The sequence below is a fragment of the Lepidothrix coronata genome, unplaced genomic scaffold (assembly GCF_001604755.1).
Source record: "Lepidothrix coronata isolate B3197 unplaced genomic scaffold, Lepidothrix_coronata-1.0 Scaffold158, whole genome shotgun sequence".
NCBI classification, from domain to species: domain Eukaryota; kingdom Metazoa; phylum Chordata; class Aves; order Passeriformes; family Pipridae; genus Lepidothrix; species Lepidothrix coronata.
This window is the reverse complement of record NW_016690338.1, coordinates 282,283-308,422: the sequence shown is the minus strand read 5'-3', so window position 1 is coordinate 308,422 and position 26,140 is coordinate 282,283. Positions and strand designations below refer to the sequence as shown.

Sequence of the window (26,140 nt, the reverse complement as noted above, 5' to 3'; positions counted from 1 at the left end):
GAATTTGGTACTCTGTCTTCTTCTCAATTAATTGTTTAGGAATACAAGAGAGAACACATATGTGCTTGGTGTCCTGCAGTAACAAATGGAGCCCCATCAATGGTTGAAAGCAATCCTCATTTGTGCTTCTGCAATGTATTTGTACAAAGATCAACAACGTCACCTCATTCAATGGAAGGTCATAGATTTTTTCTTATCTTTCCCGCCCAAAACATTCTTTTGTCCCTGTGCTGGTGTTCCGCTTATGTCCCAGTTCTGCAATTTGGTACCTGCATCTTCTTCTTTCTGCCTCCTTTACCAGAGAAGAGATGAGTAAAAGGAGAGAAAAGAGAGGAAAAGGTATTAGTGTGGCCTAAATAACTGTTCACTTCCTCTTTATCAAGGCTAATCTGCTGTGATGTCCATTTACAAAAGGAATAGCCTGGCCACTACTTTATTTTGGTTGCAAATCTTTGAAAAGAAATCTTTTGAACTAAAAAAAAAAAGCAACAAAAACCACCATAAAAGGTGAGGAGAACAAAGCTAGGTGTCCCTTTCAAGCAGTTTGAATCTGCTAGGGCAGTGGATAAAGTCATCATTTAATTTCTGACTTCTTTTTGTGCTTACCACAGGGAAGCAGATCTTGAGCCTGCTTGGCCCTGCCATCCCTATGGCATAAACTGACATGCTCAAGTGTGATCTTAGTCCCCAGCAGGTGATTCATTCTAGTATCTGATCCATGACTGGCTGCTGGGCAGGTGAGATGATTTAAATCCTGCGTTGAAAGGAAGGTATAACTCAGGCCATATGTCAGGGCTGTGTGTGTTCAAGTGGGTGGGAGAGAGACCACGGTAGAAGCGGAGAAATAAGCAATGAGTCAGCAGCAGAGATGATTGAAATTTATCCAAAACATATTGCCTAAGATTTTGGTAGTGCCTCCAGTATTACTAATGATGAAGCTGGGAGGTTTGGAGTTCCACTGATTGGCAGCTGCGCTCTTGGAAAGGGACATGGGGAAATGTTCTTATCTGTCAGGATCTCATTCTTTGTGATGGAGTCTGACAGCTATAAGGTTACCTGTGTATAAATCAGACAGAAGAGGAATCAGACAGTAATTTTATTTTGCAGTGGCAGAGGGGGAGAATTGTCATCCTGGGGTCTGAGCAGCACAGCCACTGCCATGTGCGGAGCAAGCATATACCATTGCCAAGACACTTCTGTCCATGCTCCTGCTGCCAGCCCCAGAGCCTTCCTCCTTGGTGTTGCCCTCCTTCTCCTTCCTCTGATTACTGAAAGAGGCAGAGGCAGCCAGCAACACTTAGCTGTCCCCTTTATGAGATGCATGGAGTTGAGAGTGCAGCTGCATTTATTTCCTACATTGTCATGCTATTGCTTCCTCTCCTCCCAGTCTTGGGAAAGGCTGTGAGGAGAGGGATCACACTGGCCTCTAAAGTAGGAGTCTCAATGAAGAAAATAACTTTTTTAGAAACAAAATGAATCCCAAAAACTAGCTCAGGCAGCACTGGAATTTGGAGCTGGGTTACCTGGATGTCATGACAGACTCTTCTGCCCAGATTTTCACTTGGGTGTCAGCTGGACCTGAAGGCAGGCTTAGTTTGCTTTATGCTTGTTTAATATCTTATTATTAAGAATATAAGAATATAATTCTTATATTAAGAATATAAGAAATAATCCAGATATGTGTCAATTTCTAAAGGGTTTTTTCTCATTCTCAGCTTGTGAGTGATGTGGATTCAGGTTTCTTGTTTGGAAATTCACTGTAGTGTGTTAGAGTTGCCATAAACTCTGTAGGCTTTCTGAGGTGACTGATTCAGTTTATTTATCTGGCAATAGATGATACATCTTCCAGGTCTTCAACCTGGGTTTCGAAGTGTCAGTTTCTAGACACATTATATATCCATATAATACTTTCTCAGAAATTAGGCAAGATCTGACATTCTTTTTTGAGGGATGAAAGTGATGTAGGGAAGAAGAGATGATGGACAAAAACTATTTTGGTATCTACTGTTACCAAGCTGGGAATAGTTACTCCAAAAAGATGCTAAACCTCCCCTTCTTTAGAAGGTTTTAAATTTAAGTAATACAGAGGGTGTTGAGGGAGAAGAAATAGTCCTGATTTCTGAACCTTTCTGTAACATGGCCTTGTTAATTCCCCCTTCAGGCTGACCTAAGGGGAGGTACGGAACAGTGTGTCAATTCACTTGAAATTGTAGATCTACTTACAAAGTATCACGTTGTGATCTGTGTACAGGGTGCATGATTCTCTTATATGGGTAAATAAATAAAAAAAGCTAGAAAATTAAATGCTATCTTCAGCAACAATGCTGTAAAACATTCACTGTAGATAGGCATCTTAAGATGAAAACAGCAACTCTGGTTGACCACCTCAGAAGCTCTGGAGGTGCAGAAAGTATTCTGATTGGCATAAATTTACCCAGGAAGAAAGAGCTTGCCACTGTTATGTATTCTCCCTCTGCCCTTACCTCTCTCCTCTTCCCTCCCTTCTCCTTCCTTCCCCTCTCCTATTTAGCAGTAATTAATCTGGGATGGTGTTCTATTTTTTTCTGCTTATAAGCCAAAAGCACTCATTTTTGCCAGCCCTGGGATTCACAAAGTGCCAGAGAAAATGTGGAGTTTACTAGTCTCTCTCCTTTTCCTTTTTTAATGCACAAAAAGTGAGAGCTTCTGTGTCTGTGCACACCTGCACAGCCCCATTCTGTTGCTTCTGCTCGGGACATCAGGGATTTAGCCAATGGAGCTGAGACCAGGAGATGTGGCATCACTTGCCCCCACATTCTTACCTCTTCCCTGACATTTTTATGCTTGTGGTGCTTTTCCTTGCAAATGAGGAGCCACAGATCCATTCACCATCACCTCCTCTACTAGCCTTTGTAAAAGAGGTTGAGAAGATTTCATTACAAGTGGGAAGGAGAGGCACTGGGGGAAGGAATAGTGGAGAAGCTCAGGCAGGAGAAGAGGAGCAAGGGTGGCAGGAGGTCCAGCTCTGTGTATTGGAACGGGCTGGGGTTGGTACCATGACTCTACAACTCCAGATATTGGGATGTTTTGGGATAGTTGCCCCAAGCAGGTACCATGCTCTTAGAGACCCATGATGAGGGCAGTTGTGCAAGAATCACATGCAATATGAATGCATCACTTTCCTGGGAAAAACAGCTGAGTGCTCAGCTCTCTGCCAAACCTCACTATAGCTTTGTTTTCTCCCACTCCGTTATCCAAATTTCTTCAATCCTCCTTGCTACTGCATTGTGAATGGGCTTTCTCAGCACTTTGCTTGACTGGAATTCCTTACTTTTCCCAGCACCAGAAAATGTACATGATCTCTTCTCACTGTTGCTACTGCCCAGCATCCTGCTGCCTGGAGTCATGCACATTATGTATCCCCCCTGCCCACTTTCGCTCCTATTTTCTTTTGTAGCTCTGGTCGAAGACACAGATCTGTGAATATCATCCCTTGCTCTATTCTGGAGACATTTTCCATCTTTTCTCAGACTGAGCAGTCAAGAACACTGCTGTAGAGGACCCAGATGACTGCAGAAAATGTTATTTACATCAGCTTATTCTCACTGGGAAAACCTGCAAGTTGTAAAATACATGTATAAGCTTGTTGGCTGAGGCCTAAAATGAAAATTAACCCTTTGCATTGCACTTCCTCACTTTGCCCAAATAGCAGAGGGCAGAGAAACCTAAATAAGAGAAGGGACAGGAGAGGAGAGGAGGGGAGGGAGAGGGAGGGAGAGGGAGAGAAGTTTTTCTGCAAGGTTTGGCATGGAAAAGGATTCTTATGAGTTTCCTGGGAGCAGAGAAACAAAAGCAGCTGCTGAAGAATCACCTTTAAGAGAGATTCCTGATGGAATGTATTTAGCTCTCTGTGTTATCCACACTTTCTAAAAAGCTGAAATAACAAACTGAGCAGAGTGGCAGGGAAGTTGTTGCTGTTTTTAGAAAGACAGGTGGATTGATGGTTGATTGGCTGAGGGAGGCAGGTAACAGGGCCCACTACAGGAAAATATCATGGCTACAGATCCTCTGATGTGACACTGGGCCTTGCTCCTTGTCCAAAATGGCAACTAGGTGGCTTTAGCGTTTCTCTTCAGCAGAAAAAAAAAAGTAAATTGTCATTACAGTTATACTTCAGGGATTTCCTCCTTCCTCAGAGGAGGGTCAAGCCAGTATTCTTTTAAAAACTTCTTTAAATGTAAACCATATCTTGTTGCTGGCAGGAGGGACACACACACATGTAACTTTGCAATAGTGTCCAAAGATTTTACATGTCAAAAGCCTCTCACCACGCAAGTGAAAGAGAGACACTTGTACTGCACGTTAAGTCCATAATGAGAGACGTGTGTGTGCAGAGTGGGGGGCGTATTGGAGGAAATTACAAAATATTTCTTGAGTTAAGTATGTTTATGAAGCATTTCAGTCAGGACAAGTTATACACCAGTGATTCCCAACCACATTCAACCTTTTTCATAGCACTGCATGCTGCTTTGTTGTCTCCCATCTTGACAGCAAACCCCACAATACAGTTGGTGCCCCTGCCTTCCTCCACTGCAGTAAGTTTGAGAAGGTGCCAATGGAAAGACTTAGATAATCAGCCAAGCAAAGCGTATTAGTTTGGTCTCTCATCTCTAATGTTGGCATTCAAGCCAGAAAAGTTATTTTAATTGGGACCCAGTCTTAGAGTTTTGTTTTGGTTTTTTTTTTCATGGAAAGTGATTGTGTTAAATTTGAGATTAATGCTAAGATTGATTAAATTTAATCTGGACCCACAGTTAACTTTCTATCCCTCAAAAGTGGCTTCCACAACACAGAAGAAAAAAAACAAAACAAGCAGACAGAGCATGGGATATGTCAATCTCAGCTATTCATCTTTAGGATATTACAGGAGGTGAATGTCTGTGGACAGTGAAAGGAGAGAAATGGCCTGGTTTTAGGAGAGCTGTGTTTCCCAGAGAATTCCTGGTACACTTACATTTTGGATGCTAAATCTTCCTGAGCTTCAGACCTATAGAGCGCAGAGCGCATAGACCTATAGAGCGCATCTACACTACTTGCAGTATCGAATGAAAAATCTAGAGTTCCTATTCTCTTGATGATTTTTATCCCCTTTTGCTTCATTGTAAATGATTAAAACCAACTGACAATATCTCCTCTCCCTCTTTCTTTATTAATTCATTATGAATTCTGCTTTCTGGCTGACATCAGTACACTGTCATGGTTCAAAACTTTTCCAGTGCTTGGTTGGCTTGTTGCTTGCTTGTTGAAAAAAAGTGTTTATATCAGAATTTTTGGAAAGAAAAAACAAAATGTGATGTTATGGAGAGGGGGAGTTATTTTGTTTTGTTTCTACAGAACTTGAACTTTGAGATATTTACATTTACAACTCTTTGCCTACAATTTGATGTTTGTTTAAAGACATCAAATATCAAACTGGTAATGGTTTTGCATGCAGATCAAGGTAATATAGCTATTGTCAGAGATAGGTGCAAAGTTTCAAGATATGAAACGATGATTTTCACTTACATACTGTTCCCAGTGCCAAAGAGGAAGTTATTCTCTACCAAAACAAAAATTGAGAAATTGCTGATTGGCAGCTTCATCTGTTAAAAGATGTTCCATCTACAGTGGTGTTTGTTTATACTAAAAAAGTAACTGCATATATCATTAACTTACACTAATCATGTGGAGTCTAAGAAAATTTCCAGAAATCTAATGAAAACTGTGATTATTACACACTAATTTGCATTTTGATCTGCTACACATAGTGCCTAGCGAGAGATCACTTGGAGAAATTATGTTCTGAACAACATTTTAGTAAATCAGTCTTTTGCTTCAACTCATATAAGAGTCTGGTTCCTAAAGTGAAAAAAATACAAAAATAGGGAGTCTTGCCTAGTTTATAATATGATTCTCCTTTCTGAGTATCTTCTCAAAATGCTTGAGCATCCTAACTCCCTATAGATTTGGTGTTTTTTGGCACCTAACTAAAAGCAACTTGCCTCCTAAATAGCCAATGTAATTTAGAATGCATTAACTACAGTCAGATTATCTGCCACATCTTGAGATCAATAGGTGGCCATATGGGCAGCAAGAAAATTTGGACTTTCAGGTCTTTGCACCTTCTCTTTCTGAGATGTTCTTGTAAACAACTAATTTCATTTGGGGGGTTTCAGACTGAGGGTCAAATGTATTTCATTTAATATCTATCTTTCTTCTTTCTTTGCTTAACAAAATGCTAACCTTGTTTTACTTTGTCCAGCTGGCACATCCTCTGCATGCTGATTTAATTTAAAAAATCACTACCCATTGTAGAAACCAGATGTAGCTGAATAGTAGTGTTTTGCTCATAGTATTGCTCTGGTGGCTGAACTGTTCCAAGGACCATTCCTGCAAACAGAGCAGTGAGCATTTCCAGAGTAGTAAGAGAAGGCAGGAAGTGCTGCATCTGTGATGTGCCTGTGAGTGGGACTGTGCTTTGACGAGGCAGGCATCTGTCATCCCATGGCTCTAGAATTTGAGATGATTCTTCAAATATGCTGTTACTGGAGTTCACTTAAGTTGTAGCAGATTCCAAGCTGGTAGCAAATTGAACAGGCTTGCAGGCATCCTGAATGCCCAGTCTCAAACTTGCAAGTACAAATTTGTGTCTGGGGAGGAGGTACAAGGCGTATGGACAGCTTCCTTTCAAAAAGTATAGAGCAGCCATCGATATTGTGAAGATTCCCATAAACTTATTTTGTAGTTCCGCACTGCAATACTATCAACTCAGACCTGATAACAAACTACAGTGAACAAAGTGCCATTTGCATTAGATGCACCACTTGATTTATGAGCATTGTTCATTTGTCCTAGGAAATGAAAGCTGGAAGGATGATTGTCACCAAATTATGGTAAACCTGACTGTTAGGCTGTTATATTTATCCCTTGCCTACCTGGTCTTCCGCAAGTAGGTTGTCTGGCTGTTCTTCATACTGTTGTTTGTTTGGGAAATAAATGAGATTATATAGATAGCTGGATGCCCATAAGAAAACAACTAATAAGGGTAAAGATAAAACAGTCTCAGATAAGACTTCCACAGCAGAAACTTTGTTTTGGTATAAAATGACAAGTCATGCAGTATCTTTCATTCAGAAAAGAGCCTGTCACCCAAACAGTATAAAGGAAATAATGGTTGCAGGAGAAAGTATGGGATTGATCATGAAAAGGCTTGAACTTTGTTCTTGGCTTTGGACAAGTCACTCCTCACTGTTTCAATCCCTTTTTTGCATTTTAATCATATGTAAGCATCCAAGATTGCTGCCTGTCCTGTTTAAATTTACCCATTACATTTTGAAAATGGTTATGTCTCTCTCTTCCCTGTCTAAACAATCTCATGCTCTTGATCTTTCCTCATAGGTCCTATTTTCTAACAGTTTGATTGACCTTTTTGCCTTTCTCTGGACTCCTCCAACCAGTGAACAAAACTCTGTTACTGCAGTGTCTATAACGGGGCACAATGCTCAGGCTCAGGCCTTTTCTCTGAGGATGGAAGAGTGCTTGATAAGGAGGCTGAAGTGTAACCACTAGGAATAAAGGAGAGACTGTGAAGGTATTCTTAAGACCTGAATATTTTCAGTATCTTCTGTGGAAGTCTTGGTCACCAGATGCTAATGGTAAATCATCAATTGTAAGCATTGCTGTCATCTCATTCAAGCCTTATTTGTCTATACACAAGCACCCTTCATAAGCTTCCTTTTGCCTTGCTGTCATCTTAATCGATGCTCTCTATATGACTTTTTTTGGAAACCCACGCTAAAACTAAATTCATAAAACTATTTTGGCTATATTAGGATCTAATGAGATTAGATTTTAAGGGAACAGATACCAGCAAAAATGCTAATCAGCTGCAGTGCCAATAGCAGTGCTTGACTGCTTAAGATGCCCCATGCATACTGATTCCCTCAACACTATGAATATCACCATTCATTCTAAAAGTTATTGATGATGCACTTTTACTAGATTGTCCTATCTCTTGTATCCCCGTACCATATTAAGCAGATCAGGCATTAGAATCATTGGTGTTTGCTTGAGTTTCATCTTTGAGATGTTACATGTAGTTTTGCCCCTGGCAAAAAAAGAAAAATCAGGACTAGCCAAAACTTTAATCATATCTTAAAACGGAACATATGAAGAATAAACATTGCAGTACAATAAAATTATGGTGAGTTTGGTTTTGTGGTTTATTTTTTTTCAAGTGGGATCTGCCATCTCTGGAAAAGCATATACCAGGCTTGAGCTTTAGAGAAAATTGACTACTTGATCTTAGTGGATGCTGGAGTTTTTCTGTGCTGCCTTTTTGGACTGGGTGAATCTGGGAAGCTCTGTGACAAATGGCAAATTTTTCCTCTGCTCCTAGTGAGCATCCAAGCAGAACTGCCTCAAATGCTGCCAGTGAGGGACTGCAAAGAGTTTCCTGGTGCTGGAGAAGGGAGCAGGTCTGGTTCAGTGTGGTGGGCTGACCCTGGCTAGATACCAGGTGCCTACCAAAGCCACTCTATTGGTCCTCTCCTCAACTGGACAGGAGAGAGAAAATATGAGGAAAGGCTCATGTGTCAAGATAAGGGCAGGGAGAGATCTTTCTCCAATTACTGTCACAGGAAAAACAGACTTGACTTGGGGATATTAGTTTAATTTATTACCAGTCAAAGTAGAGTACGATAATGAGAAATAAACCCAAATCATAAAACACCTTCCCCTCACCTCTCCCTTCTTTCTGGGCTCAAATTCACTCCTGATTTCCAATTCCTCCTCTGCCCCAGCAGTGCAAGGGCACAGGGAATGGAGGCTGCACTTAGTTCATCACTTGTTGTCTGTGCCACTCCCTCCTCAGAAGCAGGACCCCTCACAATCTTTTCCTGCTCCTGTGTGGGGTCCCTCCCATGGGAGACAGTCCTCCATGAACTTCTCCTACATGGGTCCTTCCTACAGACTACAACTCTTCACAAACTGCACAAACAGCATGAGTCCCTTCCACGGGGTGCAGTCCTTCAGGAACAGACTGCTCCACCATGGGTCCCACACAGGGTCACAAGTCCTGCCAGCAAACCTGCTCCAGTGTGGAGTCCTCTCTCCATAAGGCCACAGGTCCTGCCAGAAGTCTGCTCCAGCGCAGGCTTCCCACATGGTCACAGCCTCCTTCTGGCATGGGGTCCTCCATGGGCTGCAGGTGGAACTCTGCTCCGCCATGGACCTCCATGGGCTGTAAGGGGACAGCTGCCTCACCATGGGCTGCACCACAGGCTGCAGGGGAATCTTTGCTTGGGTGCCTGGAGCACCTCCTTCTCCTCCTTCTTTGCCAGTCTTGGTGTCTGCAGGGCTGTTCCTCTCACATAGTCTCACTCTCCTCTCTGGCTGCTGTTGTGCTGTGGGGTTTTTTAACTCCTTAAATACATCATCCCAGAGGTGCTACCAAGGTAGCTGATGGTCTCAGCCTTGGCCAGTGGCAGCTCGATCTTGAAGATGGTTGACACTGGCTCTGTTGGACATACAGGAAGCTTCTGGTAGCTTCTCATAGAAACCACCCAACAGCCCTCCTGCTACCAAAACCTTGCTGTGCAAACTCAGTGCACTCAGAGAGCACATGGGGAGTCAGGCCTGTGGAAGGGATCATGTAGAAACATGGAAGCAAAGGGCTGAAGCAAAGGGCTGGAAGGTAGGGAGCTCTGAGGTGGGAGAAGGAACTGAAGGAAGGTTTCATAGCTGCAGCAGAGACATAGATTAGAAAAGTGAGCACCAAAGTGCTCTTTCCTGCTCTTGTCCCTCACTTTTCCATTTTCTTAAAGCAGTCGCCTGAAAACTGAATTCAATGTCAGCTGGTTTGGGTTCTGGGCAAGTGGCATCTCTGCTTTTCCCTAAACTGCTTGGACAGATGTCCTGAATGAAGTCTGTATCCTAGTGCATTAAGGGACAAATCAAGTTTGTATATGAAGGTTGAAAAACTTTTCATTGCTTTGCTTTAGAAGGTTTAACAGTTACAGGGTATTTGAGTGCAGATCATACTACATCTGGTAGAAAAAAAATTTCATGCTGTGTTTCTTTTTTTTCCTCTCAGGATACTTCTTATATATATCATTTGAGTAAGATATTCTAGTCTTCAGTCCTTATTGAGAGAATCCAGAATTTCATGGTGTAAATAGGCATTGCTAACTTAAGGTTTGCATTTCCAGGTTTAGCTTTACCACAAAGTACTGTATATTCATCTTTTTGGAGTCTACATTCTTGTTCGTATATACAATATGTAGTCTCTGTTCCATAAAAATAAATCTTAACCAGTTGTGATCATGAGATAAACCCCAGCATATGAATTGCCTGACTTTGAAAATGACTAGGAGCATATTTTTTACTTGAGTATATAGGTGTGAGACTGGACCAATGGAATAATGAAGTTAAATGATAGGCCAACTTAAAAAATGTCATTTGCTATTTTAACAGATTATCTATGTTGGGATAATGATTAGGGAATGGAGGAACTTCCTTCATCAGGGACCAATACTGTCTAATATATCCACAGCTGGAGAGGGGCAATAGTAGGAATGCCAGTTACGCTGCCTCAGAGGAGAGAGAATGTCATTTCAGAGAGGGCTGGGCAGGAGGACATCAGCCCACAACTATTCAAACAGAAAATCTGTATGTTTCTGAGCACAAAGCCATTTGTAACTTTTAATATTGAGGCCACCAAATACAGTAAGAATTTAACTGCTTCTGATGCAGCACTCAAAGGGTCAAATTCTTTCCCCTGCTGCTCCAGTGTAGCTCTGTGGCAGTCTGCTGGGCTCCGCCAGTGAAACTGAAGAGGAGGATTTGGCTTGCAGCCTGGTTTTAATCTGCACGTATGGTATCAATTTTGGAAGCATTTTCTGGTTGTCCTCACAGTTATAAAAGGGTAGAAAAATACATTTCTTCTCTTCTCCAGTTAAAAACCAGGCTTTTGTTAACTCATTTGTGTTAATTCTCTACCTGAAAAATGTAATACTTATCTTCATCTTCGGTTTTCCCATAGGATTGGCCTGTCTATTAGTAAGTACTTCTGCTGGCTATCCTAAGGGAAAGGCTGCTCGGGAGAAACCAGCTTGCCCAAGCAAATCAGAGTTCTCTCCTGCACACATAGGTGATGCTGAGTCCATTGGGACACCTACAGATCCCCCTTCTGACCATAGGTACTGGAGCGTCCTGCCCATCAGCCTTCTTCCTCCTTTTGCTTAGCATGTTTGTCCAGTTGTTTTTTGCTTAGAGATGAGGAGTTTCATGGTACATGAGATGTTGGCAACAGTTGTGTACATTTTCAATGGACTGCTGAAGAGGGAATGCCTCCTCATGCTCACAGAAATCTTCAGCTGTTTTGATGAGTGCAGCAGCCATCAGCCATTGATAAGTGCCTGGTCCCATTAATGGGCACTGACCCCCTCAGAGCTCCACCTCAAGTGCTGTTGTACCTTTCTTAATTGCTGGTTTACTATAAGGTTTTTCTGAGGTAGTCTCTGGACACATTTCTTGATTTTGATCCCTTTTTCAATATTTGATGTCACCCTTTTCTTTGGGGTAGACACTGCTTCTTTCTGCTTCTGAGAAAGAGCAGCCACTCTCCCCGGGGCACAGGACTGCGAGAAGCTGCCTGTAGCACGGATCTCAGCTTTCCCATGTAATTGCAGATAGTATTCATATTTTCTTCAGAATCTGAGGATTGAGAAGCAATTAAGCTTTTACAATAGTTTTTTTTTTGCTGCTTTCTCATCTAATTCCTAATTTTTCTACCTTTGCAATTGCTTCTTCCTTTGTCTTTCTGCCCTGTTTTTGCACTCTCCTCCTTTTTTTACCTCTTTCATGTGCCTTGACACTCAGTCACCAGCCAAGATCAAAATTCCCATGTGGCTGTACAGAGCTAATATTCTTTGCTCTTTTAATACGCCTAAAAATCTTCTTTAGCATAAGCTACTTCAATAAATATCATAAGATAACCCTTTAAGAAGCAAATAAACCACAGTGGCAGGCTCCATGTGATAAACTTAGCTTTCGTTATGCAACTAGGAAATAAACTGGTGGAAAACATAGGAGGTGAGAAAACTCTGAAGTAGTGAGATGAGTCGAGGTTGTTGGGTCCAGCATCATAAGGGCAGCCCTATCATATAGCAGCCAGTAGATAATAACATGCCAACTTAAATTTCTGCTGACAGCTGTCCATGTGTGCTGATACTATTATCATAGGTTAACAAATCATTGGAAGTTCTCATTATTTCCAGCAAATTGGCACTGTAATTGCTACTAGCAATTTCCCTAGACTCCTTGACCTGTAACAGCAGTAGTTCATAATGATTAAAATAGGAAGCAAAGGAGGGAGTTCATTATGCTTTCTAGAGCATAGTGCTTCTCTGGTACTTTATACAGAGTATGTATATGTGTTGTGCTGGTTTAGATTTATCTCTTATGAAAGACAGGTCTTTAATTGCTGAACTGGCTGAAATTACCTTCTAACATATTTATCATGAAAACAAGCTTTAGCACCTGCAGACCAATATGGCTGTGTCTGCATGTCAAGAACTGAGAATGTCTGAAAGAGGTTCTCTTTTGATACAATAAAAATTGTTGGCTATCCAAAACTCATAGCTGATTATGATCATCATGGCCTTATCTTAATTTGGCTGTTTTTCATGTTGAAAATGAGAAACGTCCTATTTTGGAAATGCATTCCCAGTATTCGAAGTGACTATGAAAACAACTTGGGTTCTTTACTTTTCACCTGCAACATCATCTTTTTTAATGACAAATCAGTCATTCAACTGAGAGAATACAGGTTTCTGTGTTTATCAGATTTGTTCTGTCTATCTACTACCAATCACTATGACAGTTCTAGTGCATGTAAATCTTTTGCTTTATGCAGTGGTTTGATCATGACTCTAAGTACGAACCTGTTTACATAGTCTTTATGTTTAATTTTGAATAGTGGTAGCAACAGTGGGAAATCTTAGCTAATCAGGCCATTGAACACAAGCATATCAGATGCCTTGTGTGTCTGGGGTTTATCATTGCACCATGAGACAAGCTCTGGCCATTGTGTGCATCTCAAAGTTAGATCAGCATGACCCAAGTGACAATAATTCTGAGTAATCCTGGAATGGGTTTATGACATGTCCAGAATCTCAGGCTGTGGTGTACTGCATAACACACTGTCCATTTTTAAACACTGATTTGCTAGGTCTCTGCATAACTCTTGCATCACTAGTGGGTTAAACAAGGCTATTGAAAAGGTTTTCCTGAGGTTTAAGGATTTTTATGCAAGGGAAATTATGACAGCATATTTAACATTTTATCCTGCAAAAAAACTGAGTTCCAGGGCCAATTAAAATGTAAGGAAACCCATAGAAAATATACTTAGGTAATGCCTTCACACATTCAGGGCTAGATCAATCAGACAACATAATTATTTGAATGGATTTGTCCAATGAAAGTGACATTTCTTTACAGTGTGCTGTGACCTCTTTTTCTCTCACACCATTGAATAGTTTACAAAAAAAGCCTGCAACTGTGCTAAACAAACACAGTTGTTTGGTTGTACCAGGTTTTTGTTCCAGCAGTGGAATTCATTAAAGCAGCATGTTCTTTATGTTGCCAGCAGGTCATCAGTGCATGCTTGAGTCAGATTCCTGACCTTTATTTTCACTTTCCAAGCCTGTTAGATTGTCTCATCTTAGGGACTGTGAAATATATCTAGCCCTATTTTTCTCATAGCAGAGAGTATCTTCACAGGCGTGCTCATTGGTTTTCTCTGGTAATAATCAACTAGTTTATTTTATATAGAGTCAGATGCTCAACTGTAAATAGCAGCTGAACAGTATGAAATAGAAATATTTTTCCCTCATATAAAGAAAATTTAAATTTAATTCAAAACCTATTTAGGATTTGAGAAAACCTTTTTCCTTCAGTGAGATGGTTGGAGGTCCTCTCAAGCAGGTACTCCGCTGTATATATTCCCAGTGAATTATGTGGACTTGTAATTTTCTAATATGGTGTTCTGGTTGCTTGTACTGTCCCTAACCTCTGTGTTTAAGTGTTGTATTTCACACCCATTTTGATTTTGGCACTGACCATAAGCACCTCAGTGCATACAAGTCTATGTGTCGGGCCAACACCTATGTTAGGGTTGCTACTTGGAATCCAAAAATTATCCCCCTGCCTCCCCTGTCTATCTTGTAGATATTCTCAGAACTTTCTCAACGCGGTTGACTTAACTCTGACCTATCATCCTGCAAAGAGAGAAGGGATTTTTTTCAGTTTCCAAGTTGAAAATATTTTGCAGTTTTTTAGAGTCAGTGAGGAGGCTACAAGAACCTCACCAACAGATAGGTTCTTCTCTTTCCTATTTACAGGAAAAAAATTACTCTGTCAAGAGACAAACTTCCTTTGAATGACTTTTGCACAAGAACGTGAATATATGCGAGGGCCCAATGGTGAAATGCCAAGATCTATATCAGAGTGCTAACTCCGCTGTTATTACGGTAAGCAGGCTTTTACAGCATCTACATCCACAGCAATGTAAATACACACCAGACTCCCCTGAACAAAAGTGTGGTATTGATTTTGGTGTACTCTGCTGCACTGTTAGGGATCTTAACAACATACTGTTACTTCAAACAGCATGACAAAATCTTACTAAAATAATCTATTTTTCCTCCGTAATTAGAGGAGAAACAAAAGTTAGATGATCCCAAACAGTCTCTGATGAGAATTTCTCTTAATGTTCCTTTTGATCTCCAGTGCTCTTGCTCCAAAGTAAATCATAGAAAAGTGTTTCTCTTCTAGACAAGATTTAAACATTTTTTTTTCATCATTAGAAAGGATTTTGCCACTGATTGAGACAGTGTTTCCTAGTAACCCCTACTGTCATCTGGAACACTGGTCTAAGGTAAAAACACAATTTTGGGATTTGAAAAACGAAAGTAAGGTACCACAGCAATGATGTGGACCCATATTTCTTTTCTCCATTATCTGCCATCCTGCTTATCTGATCCGCCAACAAAAGGAATATAAAATCTGCCTGCACTGGGTGATGCAAAGATGAAGTTGAACACTTTGGACCTGTTCTGAGCTCGGTATAAAGTTTCTATGTGTCTACCATACTTTCTTCAGGGGGAACCTTTATGTCCATCTCCCATGTGCATCAAAGGATAGACCTCTGTGTTGCCTCTTGAGATCCTCTTTACTGGCTATACAATGCCAGTAGTACTGCATGAGGCTATTTCAGTGTGGAGATTGTTAGCCTTGAAATGAATTTGGGAGCTTAATGTTAGGGAAGGGAATACAGGATGTTAAGTAGCAACACGTCCCTAAAAATATACAATTTAGAGGATCTAGCTTTTACTGGCATTTGTTATAGCACAATGAATGCAGTTCATTTCAGTGTGATTTCAAAAGCAGATAAGCAAGTATGTGCATTACAAGAATCACTCAAAAAAGGTGGTTTCAGTTTTGAGACCATTCGTCTCACAAATGCCTCAAGAATTCAAAACACCACTTGGTAATTTAAACTTTGCCTTAATAAGGATCTATGACATTGGCATTTCTTAGAGATTTTTTTTTCTTTTCATGAAAGGAAACACCTACAATACAATTAGAAGACTCAGATCTGTCCATCACTTAGATCATGTTGTGTCCTTGAGACCTGCGGTAGAATCATAGAATCATAGATTATTTGGGGTTGGAAGGGACTTCTAAAGCACATCTAGTCCAACCCTGCTGCAATGAGCATGGGTGTCTTCAGCTAGATCAGGTTGCTCAGAGCACAATCCAACCTCGCCTTGAGTGTTTGCAGGGTGATACAAATTGAGACGAAGTTCTGTAGTGTTTCTTCACTATCCTGTTCCTTCTGCTACGTGGTGTGCTTCTGTCAGCCCATCAGAGGAGTAAGGTGTAGTCTACTGCTTTCACAGCTAGATTTCATAATGTTTATAGGAACTTTAGTTCGAAAGAAGACTGGGACCTTCCCTTTTTCAATGTGCTTTTGTTATTTTCCCCTTGCCCAGTACAACTTTCCAAATAAATCTTTTTTTTTATCAGTCATTTTGTAAACATTGTTCTTCCATCCCTGAGGACCCATGCACCAATGTTAATTATACACAGACGTTTTCACACAGCCATATTGTAAAGTGACTAGGTAGTATGAATGTCAGGAAGTGACAGACCGTATAATCATTCAGTTACTTGCCTATACAAGGTCACTGAAGTTACCCAGCCGTGATTAATGGTGCTAGTTACCTCATTAAAGGTAATTGAAGGAGAATCTGGTGTTACAGTGTTAAAGATCTACAGAAATACAGTTTTAATAAAAGCAATTTGAACGGCAAGTAACTTTCAAATTAAAAAAAAAAATTATTAATGGTTATCTATATGCAAAATTATTTGGTTGTTTCTTTACTGGCTAAGTAATTCATCCTACAGGTTTTTTAAATTAAATTAAGGGAACAACTTCATAAAAGTTTTAGGGGTGCAGTGACTACATTTGAGTGTTGGGCTCTAGATGTGTGTAGAGCTCCAGAAGAAACCACCCATACTGACCCCTCAGAACAGCAAATATGGGTCCTGTGGCCAGCTGAGTTAAGGAGAGTTGTGTACTCCGCTGGCATTGGTACAGACCTCTCATATGGCATGTCTGTGCACGTGCTCTTGCTGTGTAGAGTGAAATCTGCCATAACGAAGGTTCTGTCAGTCTGCTAAGACTTGTGTTCCTCACATGTTCTTGCTGATGAGCTGTCACTATCCTCCAAGATAGTTGTATAGTACAGTACTACAGATACGGTGGTCAGGTTTCTGTTAAAAGTACCGTGTAAAATAGCTGAGAAATGGGAAACAGATGAAAAAGTTTTAAAACAAAGATGAGATATAATGGCTGATCTCATGATAATTTCAGAAACTGATGGTGCTGTACAGTGATGTGTTAGCCTATGGCTTTAGGAGAAAACAGAAATGCAAAAATGAGTTTTCCAGTTTTCCCTGTTTGGCTAATGAGAGCTTGACCAGGGTACACGCATTTCATCTTACTGGCCTGTTATTTTCACTCATTTTGGAAAACAATTGAGATTTTGATATTTTGTATAACAGCTTTGTAACCCAGCACATACATCTAATTTAGCAACTTGTTGGACTGTTGTGTCCCTCATGGCAATGTAGTCCCTGCTATGCACAGAAACAGGCACCTGCTCCATCTCGATCTGAGTTTCCTGCTTTGGACACATCCTGTTACCTCTGCCATTGGCTCAACATTTTCTGTGCAGCATTCCCTCCAGTGAGCTGCATGGCAATGAAATTTTGTACCTCAGCTCATCTGAGATCAGCCAGTCTTTCCCCACTCCTAAGGGTAGGGACAATGGTTGTTTTACCTGAGGGTGACAGTAACAGAAAGTGGTTTTAGCCTCCCTGTCTTCCTCTATGTAGCCATGGGGCAGAAAGAGGACTCTAAATCTTTTGAAGTTCTAGGGGGGAGCTGTAGGCCTCAAATATTTCCCAGTACATGCAAGAAGAGAATATGCAGCTAAAATGTGTGATTCACTGTGTTAGTGCCATCTATTCCTAGCATCATAATTTTCCCTTTCTTGTTTTACCTTCCTCCTATCTCTCTCCCTCTCAGCTGTGAACAACACAAGCAACTACTTCACAAGTTTGACTTCACCATATTTTTGTGTGCCACACCTAAAAATGTAGCTTTTACCAAAATATCATTGCATTGCCTCATTTCCTGTGGCAAAGGCACTGAAGCCTTATTACGTCAAATGATCCGTTCAAGGTATGTGGATGCTACTTTGAATGAGCCAAGAGCAGTTATCACAAAATACTCTGCACCACATCTGACTTGCTTAAAAGTGACATAGTAGTATCCAAACCCAAGCGGGGTTGTCAGGAGGAGCATCTTAAAATGGGAGGACTATTAGTGAAAATAAAATTCTCAGCAAAATATGATTTTGAAAGTGTATCACATTCAGTAGTGGGGTTTTGCAGCTCTCTATTTTCTTGTAGTGTAAGGTGTAACAAGAAATAAATATCCTAAAACACAAGCCCATCTACAGACCCAAAAAAGCAACTAATATGAAAGAACAGTAACCCAAGCTCGGGGGGTTTTTTGTGTTGTTTAAAGCCCTACATAAATCAAGAGGAGGCCCACAAAGGGAAGACTGGTTTCAGGGACTGGTCTTGATTTTCTGCTTTAGATAATCAAGATCAGGAATCCATCTCTAATTAAAGGCAAACAGAAAATATGTAGGATTTTCACATACATTCTTTTCATACTCATAGTTTAACGTGTTATGTAAACAGTATTCTTTTCCTTTTATTCAACTGTCTCAAATTATGTGCAGGCAGCTTCAGCTGCAGGGAAAGGTGGGAGTATTTAGGATATCTAGAATTTAACTCCTTCAATCCTACAACAGAAAGACCTGTTTCTTTATCAGAGGTATTCAATAGAAATGTGATTTCTATTTTCAACAAAAACCATCAGTGATTCTGTTATGTGGGGATTTCTGGGGAGATTTTGTTTAATGGGGGTTTTTTGTGGTTTTTTGGTGGGTTGTTTTTGGTGGTTGGTTGTTTGGTTGGTTTTTGTTTTTGTTTTTGTTTTGTTTTGTTTTTAATTGAGTATATTGCAATAAAGATACTGGCCTGGTTTCTTTGAAAAAAAAATGCTTTTAATTTTAATAAAAACAGTGCTTTTTTCTTGTCTGCTTCTGTTGTATCTCTGGTTCCTTTTGCAGTGATTTTCCATCGATATGTCATTCAAGTGAATGAAATTTAAGCAGGATGTGGGTTTTGTCACTTTGATGGTGATGTAGTTTCCCAGATGTAAGTTTTTCATTAAGAAATTAATATTGGCAGATTGGGTATTACAGTAAACTGAACAAGCTTGAGTATGTGGTAGGACCACATAATTTTGCATGGTGATGTTCAAGTTCCCCTTTCTCCCCACACAATGATGTCTGGGGTTGATTTACATAAATTCTTAGATTTCTAACAGCAACACTCTGTAAACTGAGCTATTCCTTATGCTTTTGGCTCCCTTTCTGAGATGTATTGCTGACACTTCCATCATTGAGTTGGTATAACCCAATGAATCAATGTCTGATGTCTAGTTTTTAATAGAGGGAAAGGTTTCTGATGATATATGTGGTTGTATTTAATTCTGTGGCACCAAGATGAATGAAGATTAAAGTTTGGCTGAGCTGGTTCTACCCTGAGATCCTCTTCACCTAATGCTTGGAGTAGACTTACTGACACAACTTGATTTTGTCCGTGAAACCTGTTTTCCATAATTAGAGAAGCTAATGTTGAACTAAATGGTAAGTGCAGACACAGCCTTTTGCTAGGCCAGTTGTCCAGAGTGGTTTTAAATCATAAGCTTTTAAGAAAGGTAATACTGAGGTAATTTCCAATCAATGAAAGGATTTGATACCTTCAGTAAAACAGTTTCCTCAGGAAAAAAAAATTAATAGCCAATTTCCTTGAATAAAAAAGTCAATCCTTTTCTTGCTTGATGTTAGAATAATAATAATAATAGCTGTGCAAGGAATACTGGAACATTCTTTTGTAATGACTATTTATTTCTGTGGGTTCTTGGTCTAGTAGTTAGAGGCTTCCTGTAAATCATTTACATTAATGTGGGTATTTTGGGGGTATGTATTTTTTGACAAGCTTGTTTAAAATAATAAAAGCAAACATGCACTTCTCACTTGGTTAATGCATCCTTGGTTCTGCCTTTTTCCTTCTCTTCTGTTCATATGCTCTTCACCATTTACTCCTGTGAAAAAAAGTGAGCAATAAGAAAAGACTGAAAGTGGAGAGCAGGCAGCTAGGTCTAAAATAATTCAAGAAGGCATCACTGAAGAGTGAAGTTTAGCTTCATCAAAATGCAAGTAAATGGCCCATTCTTCCTGCAATGATATCAAATTGCATCCCCTCCACGAGACCAAGTACCTCTTGCTTTCTGACTGTTCTCAGCCCTGCAGCTGTTGCAGCACCTGCCTATTCTTACTCAGATTTGCTGAGTTACTGTGACTCACCATGGTCTGCTTTCTCTGCTGCACTGACAGCCTGTGGGTTTTCCCTGTAGACATGACCTCACTGCAACCCTGTCTTTTTGTCTCACCATGCTCTGCTTTCTTCTGGGCACGATGGATTCCCTCTTTGCAGGGTTTGGTTGGAGGCACCAGCTCCTGAAGAGGAGTGACTCCAGATGAAGTTCAATGCTCTTCCTGCTCTGTTTTCTGCCCAAGTCCACTATATGAATGGTTTACCTTTTTGTATAGCAAGTCCTGCATTACTACAGGTCATAGCAGAGTAATATTTTAATGGTATGAGAATGACTTCATGAGTAACTCAACCCTCATGGACGGCGGGTGTCAGCAACTGCTCTTGCAGGGCCAGCCTGAGCTGTGCTTGCTTGCATGTCACAAACCTCATGGGTGTTGAGGCTAATGGAGGTGATTAGATGTGACAGTAGCGTTAGTTAAAATAAATTCTAATTTTATTTGGCTTTTTTAGAGGTGCATTTTATGGCTAGTTTTTTTTTACTGTAGTACTCATCAATAAGAAATTAATCTGGCAGGTGGGTAAAATTGAGCTGCTCCGTAAGTTTTTCTACTTCTTAAATTTGACTTTAGGCAAGTTTCTCAATTACATACTTTGAAAAAAGAAACGTGACTTCTAACAACTAACCTGTTTTTTTTTTCTATAAGGAATCCTATTAATATCTCACTTTTTATAGGTTTACCATAGTGAAAAAGTTTAATACTAAAATATTCAAGAAATCTTTTTTTTGTAACTTTAAAATTGGAAGTGAACAACCACTGTAATTTTAAAGTACCTATTTTGTATTTTGGTAAAGATTGTTGCAGCTTTGCTCTTCCAGCTGAAGAATATTTTTACTTTTTCTCTTTCCTGTTTTCAAAGACTGCAGAATATTGTGAACAGTTCATTTTTCCCCCATTTATATATTTCAAGAAATATTATCTTAATTATTCAAAGAATAAATTAAAAAGAGGTCTTATGTTTTTTATAGTATCACTTTTGCACATATATTAATATTGTTTAATTTTTTTATTTTCCTTTTTTTTCTTTACTTTTTTTAGTAGTTTTTTACTCTGAGAGATTTTTTGAGCTTCTTAAAACCATTTCTTCCATTCTTGTCCCTACCCACTGAACAATTGTCAATAATTTCCTAGAAACACTGTCCCAACGCCTTTGCTATGTCAGTTGCTGGGTTTGGGAATTTAAGGTTCAGATGTGTAAATCTAAAGTCACTTAGTATGAGACAGAACTTTTTTTTCTAGTCTTGAGTCTCCTACTGTGCATTGCTTGGTGTGGCCAATTATCTTCATAACTGAGATCCCCATTTGGTCTTGAGTAGCTGAAATCCTCATGAAATCCAAAATCAATGAGTATTTCCAAATAAGAAAGAGGTATTTATGTATAAACTGTATATTCCTGAGGGAATGCATACTGGTATTTTTGAATATGAACACACATAGGGATAAGCACTGTTCTGTACAAAGAACCCCCACTGCCTGTCCTGCGCTTTTCTGAAGTCCAAGACGGAAAGAAAAGTTTGTGGAATTTAAACACCCCATGGAGTTTGAGTCTGTTGATAAAGTAAAGAAGAAATAAAAGCAAAGTCCGTGCAATTTTGAGTCATCTGCTAACTGACTATAAATCTACGGCAGTCTATTTATTACTTCCACCAAGGCTACAGCAACAGAAACGGGCAAGAGAATACAGCTGCCTGTGCCTGTATGCAGAGCCTATAGATGGGTCAAAAGCTGAACATAAATCAACAATATAGAGCTGCTGCCTAAAAGGCAAAGCTCACAGTCCAAGGGAGAAATGGAGTAGTGGCTGCCTGTGAAGTAGCCCTCAGCACTGCATGGGATGGTCAGGTTCTGATAAGGTTTTAACTCGGATATTGTGCCCAGTTCTGGGTCCTCCACTTAGAGACGCAGATTAAGGAGAGAAAGTCTAAGACCACTCAGGAGGATGATCAGGGTTCCTAACAACATTTTTCTTATAATGAAGTGGTTTTCTCATAATGAAGTAGTTTCTTTCATCTCAGAGACAGGAAGACTGAGGGGGGAGGTATGATACCTGTGCTCATATGTGTGAGCACTTCATGTACACACAGGGTAGAACAAAATTTGGTCAGGTGGAACAAGATCAAGCTTGATATTAGGAAAAAGTTTCTCACAGCAAGCATATGGAAATACTGGAGAAATTGTCATCATTGCAAAAGTCTCTGCAACTGGATTAGACAAACACCAGCCTGGAACAGTTTACATAGTCCCTGCCTTTTCCAGGTGACTTCTGAAACTCTTACCAGCCTTGAGATTTCTGTAGGAAAATGACCTAAGTTTCCTCTTTCCTGTACCTGAATGTTTTTTTCCAAACCTTGCAGTGACACAGCCTATAAGCAATGATATCTACTTAAGCACCCAGTCTTTCTGTAATTTGTTAACAACACCAGGTTGTTTTCTTGTGAGAGCTTCTAAATTTTACAAGAACTTTATAAATATCTAAAGATATACAATTGCCAAACTTTTAGCAACATCTTCAGAAAGGCTTGTAGCAGGGACAGCCATCCTGAATATGAAAAAATATGTCTCTAGGTGTAGTTGTAGGAAGTCCTAAGATAACTTGTAAGACCAGTTACTTTGCCTCCACCAACTCATCTGAAATAATGAAGTGCTTACAGAAAGCTCTTGGCTGTTATGCCTGATTTTTTATATTCCCTTGCCCTTTTCTGACTGTTTGAATTCAGACTTTTTCTTTTATTTTTCAAGGCAAAAGAGCACACATACTTCAAATTAATAATGATGCAATAATAAAGCTCAGTTGCACTGTTCAGACAAACATGGGGTGTGACTGTGCAGGGTTAGGAGTCCTGGGGTATTTGGGGCACTGTTTTACTAAACTGCAGGGGCCTCACTGTAGGCTGATAACTCATGGTGCCAGGTCAGTGGTGGGATATCTTCTTTAAGTGTTAGCCAGAATTTGTTGGCAGGCAGCAGGGAAGTGGATTGAGGCCTCAAAGGTCAGATGTTGTTCCAAGTTTGTCACAAATACACATTAGGGAACAGCAATGTGGGGGTGGACAGGGCTGAGCACTAGATTTAAGCAGGAGACTGGTGCCTGACTCCACCATCATTGCAGACAGGAGTGTGGATAAAAGAACACAAAACTACACTGCTGTTTTTCTTCAGACTTTTTAAATAATGAAATAATTGTAGAGCTGCCCATCATATCAATGTTAACGCAGCTCTATCCAGTACAGAAAACACAATTGCATACTTCATTAGTTTTGCGGCATGTCTGCTGAATTTCACACAGGCTTCTGATGCAGTTGCAAGCAGGACAGATTTTCACTGCCTAAGAAGAAGGATGTTAATTCTCTAAATGCTCTATAAATTCAGACCAGCTATGTTGCCCAGAACACTTCCTATGCAGCAGCATGGATTACTGTGTTTGCTATTTAGTGAGACTGTGCAACCTTAGTCGTTTCCTCTGGTTTATTCCCATTGCGTTGCACTGGATACACCACAGTTGGATTAGAGATGTTGTGGGGTGCATTCCCTCCTGTTTCCTTTCTGTTTATGGACCTACTGTCCATAAAGTTGCATAATCCTTGCTGAATATGATGATGTTGTCTGTCTCCACAATCTCGTGTGGTGGCAAGTTTTACAAAGCTTACATGAGGTGGTATAGTATGATTTTTCATCAGAGGGACTCCTGAGCCTGTCTTTCTGATTTTCTTTCTAGAAAGTTTTGGTTCCTGCATCTTGGTCTCTTAAAAATAATAGCTTTGAAGCATGTGGAGGTGGTGGTGGAGGGGAAGTGGGGTGGGGGGACAGTTTTCCTGAACATATCTGTAGACTTTTGGCTGGCTACCTGTGGGACTGTGTGGAGGTAAAAGCACCCTTATAGTCTTTTATCCACTTTCTTCCTTAAGGTGGTGTCCATATTTCACCGTCACAAAACTAGTCAAAGTATTAAGTAAAACAGATGCGCTCCCCTCTCTAGTTGTCTAGGTTTTAGTATTTAGGCAACAAGTGTTATATGTGCCTAAAGCTAATTCAGGTCAGGATCACATTCTTCTGCAGCAAGATTGGTGGTGTAGGAGTAGTTATACAGTAGGGAACAAACTATGATGAGTACACCTCTTGGTATATCTCCACTTCTTGAAGGGACAGTATTTGATCCAGTGTCCGCAATAAGGGTTGAGGATTATCCTCCATAGAGGCATACCCTTGGTCTCTCAGCTATGAGTGAAGCTGGTCCAATGGAGATCCTGCTTCTACCATTGCCCTGAGTGTCTGCAGTCTGTGGCAGGAGAAGCTGGTGGTGAGAGAGCCACTGGAACTTCTTGTGTCTCTCCCAAACACTCCTTTCAGAAGGACTTGAGCATGCAGAAGTTTCTGCTGAGAAAAGGCCCATATGGCACAAGGCTTCCTGAGTTTTTCAAGTGGCTCTTGAGTGTCTATGGGATGCCTCTATGTGCAAAATGTTAGGTCAGTCTGTTGTGTCAAGGCCAATGGCATTCTGGCTTGTGTCAGCAATAGTGTGGCCAGTAGAACCAGGGCAGTGATCAACTCCCTGTACTCAATACTGGTGAGGCCTCACCTCGAATCCTGTGTTCAGTTCTGGGCCCCTCACTACAAGAAAGACATTGAAGTGCTGGAGTGTGTCCAGAGAAGGGCAATGGAGCTGGAGAAGGGGCCGGAGCACAAGTTTTATAAGGATCAGTTGAGAGAGCTGGGATTGATCAGCCTGGAGAAAAGGACACTGAGAGGAGACCTTATCGCTCTCTACAACTGCCTGAAAGGAGGGTGTAGCAAGGTGGGGGTTGGTCTCTTCTTCCAGGTAACAAAAGACAGGACAAGATGAAATGACCTCAAGTTGTGCCAGGGGAGGTTTAGATTGGATGTTAGGAAAAATTTCTTCACAGAAATGGTTGTCAAGCATTGCCCAGGGTAGTGGTGGTGTCATCATCCCTGGAGATATTTAAAAGACAATTACTTTACTAAATTTGAGAGTGGTGATGGTAGGTTACCGGGTATTACTGCAACTAGAATAGAGGTTAACTCTGGATAGAAATAGGAAAAAAACTTTTGTATATTTTGTATATTTTTGTATATTTGTATATTTTGTCTATTTGTATATTTTGTCTATTTTTTGTAATAGCCTCAATTTGACTAATCTAAACAGTTTCATACCTGGATACCTTGGGTAAGGGAGGCAGGCTGTTAATTTTTTTAATTTTTTTTTAATTGCCAATTATTGGCAGCCCTTTAGCAGCTTCCAAGAAGCAGTTAACAAAGGAAGTAAAATAGAACGGTTAGAATGTTAATTAAAAAATATATATCCGTGATCTTTCTGTATGGATTTATCTTTTTCCCCATGAAGGAAAATCTCTCAGAAGCGTAGGAGATAAAAGCAGCTGAAATGGAACATCATAATTCCTTCAGATGCATTATCATATATTTGGGAAAAATTTTTAAAGTATGTTTTTAAGTTTTGAAAGTTAGGCAGGAGGTTAAGTATTCAGAAGAACACACATATCTTTAAATAGATACAGAAAAATTCTAAAAGGAGTGGATTTTTGTTTGTCATATACTTGCAGTTATGCATACATGCAAACCCACACTTCATTTAACTTTCTTATTGATAATTGCTGAAGGCCAAAATAATAAAGTCTTGATTAGCTGCTCCTTGGAAAGCAACCTTCTCCTTTCAGATGCCTCTGGCAGGAGAGAGCATAGTTAGTGCAACAGACCACTGCCGGGTTGAAAATGCTGCCAGTATAGATGATAGCAGCACTTTTCGCTGTGGAAATACTTTGTAGCTTGAGTCATGCCTTACCCCTTCAGACATGCTCGGTACAGCTCCCTCCATCCCCCTTCTCTCAGCCTTCCTAAAATGCCTTTCCCGCAACAGGGAGGGATCCTGTGTTGAGTGTAAACATATAACTCCACCTATTTCTCTTTTTGTTTTGCTTCATTTCAGGTTTTCAGTACTGTTTAAACATAACATACAACATATTGCAGAACTGGCAAGCCTTCCT

The 26,140-nt window shown here is 40.2% G+C and overlaps 1 protein-coding gene across 2 annotated transcripts in view; it reads left to right on the top strand.

Annotated features, from left to right (window-relative positions):
• The window catches only part of FBXL7 (F-box and leucine rich repeat protein 7), a 306,337-nt gene that overhangs the window by 87,556 nt on the left and 192,641 nt on the right, over positions 1-26,140 (top strand). The window contains exon 2 of one of the 2 annotated variants that reach the window (XM_017829137.1): positions 14,421-14,549. The exons of the other annotated variant lie outside the window; for it this stretch is intronic. The gene's annotated coding sequence lies outside the window, so the exon portion shown is untranslated. The remainder of the gene's footprint in view (positions 1-14,420; positions 14,550-26,140) is intronic. 2 annotated transcript variants of the gene reach the window in all.